The sequence below is a fragment of the Mastomys coucha genome, unplaced genomic scaffold (assembly GCF_008632895.1).
Source record: "Mastomys coucha isolate ucsf_1 unplaced genomic scaffold, UCSF_Mcou_1 pScaffold6, whole genome shotgun sequence".
Classification (NCBI taxonomy): domain Eukaryota; kingdom Metazoa; phylum Chordata; class Mammalia; order Rodentia; family Muridae; genus Mastomys; species Mastomys coucha.
Window position 1 is genome coordinate 11,027,170 of NW_022196912.1, and position 4,781 is coordinate 11,031,950.

At 33.0% G+C, this 4,781-nt stretch overlaps 1 non-coding gene across 1 annotated transcript; it reads right to left on the bottom strand.

The window, feature by feature from the left end:
- Positions 1 to 4,076: 4,076 nt before the first annotated feature.
- Positions 4,077 to 4,240, bottom strand: LOC116081379. The gene has a single exon (XR_004114867.1). It is a non-coding gene; the product is annotated as a U1 spliceosomal RNA (small nuclear RNA).
- Positions 4,241 to 4,781: the final 541 nt, after the last annotated feature.

Genomic DNA, 4,781 nt, shown 5'->3' on the forward strand with positions numbered 1-4,781 from the left:
TTGCATCATTAGGCAATGCTGAGGAGATTATATTTGAGGAAAGATTCCTGCTATTATAAGCTTTTCCTGTTATTATTAAAAATACAATGAATAGGTATCAACCCATCCTTTTGAGCAGATTTCTGAGATCTACAAAGATGTACTAACTAGTAGTGAAGCTACTATATAATAATAAATAATGATTCTATAAAATTTCCAATTTGATTCAAATAATTATAAGAACATCTTTAGGGGTGGTCTTAGTTGCCTTGCTAAAAATGTGTTATAAAGAATAAAGAATAGAATGTGATACATAGTAAGAAATAAACTGAGCTTCCATAATTACACTAAAACAAGAAATAGACCTGGGGGACATATTTTTTTTCAAGGAAAAACATTTAAGTCCATGGATAAAGTCATAGTGATGCCTTATAATAAAGTAAGGCTATTAAAAAAAACTTTTACTTTGAGCTTATAATAAGTATTTCATAATGAAACACCTCTTTGAACTTATTGTCAACATCCTTCTTTAACTCCCATTCAATGTAAAATTTTATCTCTAAAGTCATTTTCTAAAGAAATTTTTTGTCTAAGAAGGTATAGAAAAATCAGAGGGAAAAAAGTAAAGATGTTGGTTGAATGGTATATATCTATTTGCCTATATAGATGAATATAAATGTATGTGTATACAATGCAAGCACACATGAACACTTGTGCAGTTGATTGTGACAGACAGCAGGGCACTTTCAATGTTTGAATGTATATGTTCTCGGTATATTTGCTTATATAAAGCATCTGGATTCTTTTCATTTCCTTCCTCTCTGGTTGAAAATAGTTAACCAGCTTAGGCATAGAGGCTTCTGGCTAACTTGCCAGAGAAAGGAGCACTAGCAATAAAATCTTTTATTTCCTTTCTAGCTGTTTTATGATGAAGTCTTAAATACCAGAAACTGTAGGTTATGGCCTCGTAGGAAATCAGACAGGTCTTTTCCTCTGTAAAGTAACTTACACTTAAGGTAGATAAACATTTTGTTATAGAAATGGCAACCCTAAATGTCTCACAAGACCACATCTTTCCCTCATACCAATGCTCTTCTCCCTAGGCTACCTTCAGGAAAGAATAAGTAAGAACTGCCAGTCTTGCCCCCAGCAAGAAAGTTTTGAGCCACTTGACATGGGTTTTGGTAATTAAACTCAGATCCTCTGCAAAAGCAGAATGCTGTCTTAACAGGTAAGCCAGATCTCTAGCCTTAGTGTTATTGCTACTAAAGTATACATATGACCAATGAACAAATAATAACCTGGTAATTCATTTAAATAAAATTTAAGGTGAAATTTACAGAAAAAAGTTTAGTGTTCAGTAGAAGTGACATTCCAGTAACAAGACTCTAATTTTATCTATTTTTATAACTAAGATATTGGATGTGAAAATGCCACTGGTCTACAAATAAATGGCAGAATTTGTCAGGATAGGCTCAATGAGACAAATATAACAAATTAATTGTGAAGTCAATAGCAATATACAAGATAAGTATATTTTTCATTAATGATACATTATTATAATCTGGATAAAGTAGAAAGACCTCTATTTTATGTAGTGTCTCTGCAATCAGGAACATTTCATTCCTTGGGCCATAAAAATTCATAGTTTTCAGATTCATTCCTAGACTCTTCACATTTCTATCTGGAAAAGGACATCACATCATTTCTGTGCAGTTAGTGACTAGGATAAATTATGTGCAGCTAGATGCCTGCAAGAGTATGGGAAATATAAGGAATTGATAGGGTAGTTAGCGATAGTACCCCTATACTATTAACAGTCATAATGACTGTGAAACTCACCAAAGCTATTGCTGAAGTTTAGAACATTATATATTGCTTCTTATAATAATCTTCTTATGACAACCTAGCAGTGTGGCTATTATTGTGTAGTATAAAAGAAAGAAATATGAGGCAAAAAAAAAATTTTGTTGAATGTCTCCTGTCAGTATGCCCCCAGTCGCCCTTCCCTCCACCACTGATACTCTCCATAAAGATTTATGACTACCACTATCTGAAGAGACTCTGAAGCTTGCGTGCCTTTGAGAACTTAATACATTAGCTTTCTTTCTCTTCCTCCATTACCCAGAGGCTTCCTTTACTCATCACCTCCTCACAGAACAACCAATTGTTATGCAACTTATGCCTCCATTGATTCTTCTCTTTGGCCTCAATGGTGAAGTATGAGTTAAGTTCTATGAATAACTTACTTTACAAATGAGGGAAATGCAACTCAGAGAGTTAAGTTTATCAACAGTGTCAAGAGAATGAATGATAGTATAAACTAGATGTCATAAATAAGTATGTTTTTTTTTTCCTCATCTAGCTGTGGTTATTAGACTTGGCTACAGCATTTCCCATGTCTTTATTCACCGCAATTTTTCTTTATTATACAATCACATCAATTTTAAAAACCATTCAATATTCTGATATACTTAGTACATCTTTGACATTCTTCTCCTTATTCTTTCAAAACATGATCTAATTATGTGTGGGTTGGTAAAAAGATCATCACGGTTTAAATATTAGTCTTGATGCCTGACCACTTAAAAATGAGCATCATGGTATAATTTAGATAACTCATAGCTTGTGTGAGTATATTATATCCTATAATTGTCTCAGGAATTAAGAGAAGTTAACTAACGTTATCTAAAATGAGAACAGCCAATTTACCCTAAGTGTGGTTTCTATATAAAGAATATTCAAAATATGTACAAACACAAGTATTTATACAATTATACAACATGAACCTTCAACTCAAATTCCCTATTTTCTGACTCATATTTACCTCAGGCCATTTCTCTTAGTGTATATTTGTCACTTCCCTTCATCCTGTCTCATTTTTCTAAATGATATTTGATGTTATGCCAGTTTAACAAGAACTTGTAATAATTTATCTCAGGCCAAAATGTCTTATATTTGGTTATTTTTTACATTTTCCTAATAAACACAGCATAAGATCCCCTTCTAGGGTTTTTCAATTTTCACCTTGAGTGTTTATTTTAGCTGTATGGTTCTCTAATATATTTACAGATAACTAAACAGGTAAGAGTGACTTTTCTAAAAAGACTCTTCTAAAAGATATTATAATTCTAAACAGTGTAGAACCTAGAAACAGTTAATCATTAAAAACATGTGGATGATTATGTATGTATTGAAGAAGATAAACAAGAATCCACGTGTAAATGGCAGGACATAAACAATGGAATTATAGAATATATATATATATTTTTCCATATATATATATATTTATGGAAAAATAAGAAATGTATCTAAACATAAAGAGGCAGAAAGACATTCAAAATCAGATTTTGATAAGAAATGTCCTTGACAGCATACCTCTCTTTTCCATTCTACTGTTTTCTTGTTTACCACCATATACTCAGTCTTCTAAATAAGAAGTAATGGAGGGTGATACTAAAATAATCAAAACATGGATATCAGGAACCAAATAGCTGTTTGCTTTTAATCTTTTTTAGAGATCAATAATTATATCCAAATCTATTTTTAAACAAAACTCAGTGGAAAGATTCTAGGATTGGGATTTTGGACTATATTCTTGCCTTTTCTATGTTATTAATTGAATTATGTTCTTGCATAAGTTATTTAAGTTTTGGTACCAATGTTTCCTCAGCTGCCAGGTGACAATTATGATATACTATGAATCTCAAAAAAGTGTAAATAAAATAAGAGGCAATATATGTAAAAGCTTTGTTAAAAACTCAAATAAGATCAAAGGAAGACTAAAATTACTTTGCAATTTGAATGGAATCTGGCTGAATGTGAAAAGAAACCTCCAGAGAGTTAAAATATTCCCAAACTTATAATGAGATTCTCTATTTTTCAGGCTCCCTTCTCAGTCCATGTTCTACCAAACTGGAATTAATTCTTGTCAATATCTTTTGGGTTTCTCTTGAATTCAGAGTGACAGCTGTGTTAAACTGCCTATTAATTTTTGGCTGTGAACAATTTTCCTGCAGAGGCAGTGTCAAATACTGACCTGTGGTTGGTCTTGCTGATAAATACCTCCAACCCATTAACTCTTTTTATTTTTTCTATCAGGGAGAGCATGAACACAGTACCCCACTACCACAAATTATGCAGCGGAGTTTCCTGCATTTGGGGAAATCCCAGGGGTCAGCACATCTGAAGTGCAATAGATAATCCTTGCCATGGGAAAACCACCTTCGTGATCATGGTATCTCCCCTGCCCTGTTAACTCATAAAGTCAATCCCTTACAATGACTGTCATCACTCAACTATTTAAAGGCCTTGAAACAAAAAGCAAACAAACCAACCAACCAACAAACAACCAAAAACACACTTCTGATGAAAGCTAAGTCTCATAGACAAAGTAATGTGAAAGATATTTGCTGTCACTTTATGTCTTATAAGCTTAAGCTTTTACTTAGAATTTAATGCTACAAAGGTTAAAGTGCATTTGATTTTCATCAACTAATGATGATTCTAATGTGAGAAAATTGTTAATGCTAGGAAAATTATTCTAATAAACTCCTCTGAATGGATTCAGCTTCAGCTCACAGAATAAAGAGAAAAGGACTATGTTTAGTGCCCTTGAAGTTTTGGTGGCAGTGCTGGTGATGTGCTAGTAGTGATAGTGGTGCTGGTGGTGGTGCTGGTGGTGGTGGTTTTGGTGGTGGTGGTGGTGGTGGTGGTGATGATAGTAGTAGCTTTGAGCAGTAATAATGGAACTGTCCTGGTAATATGAGATGTATATATTCCAAGGTTTATGAGAAAAAAAA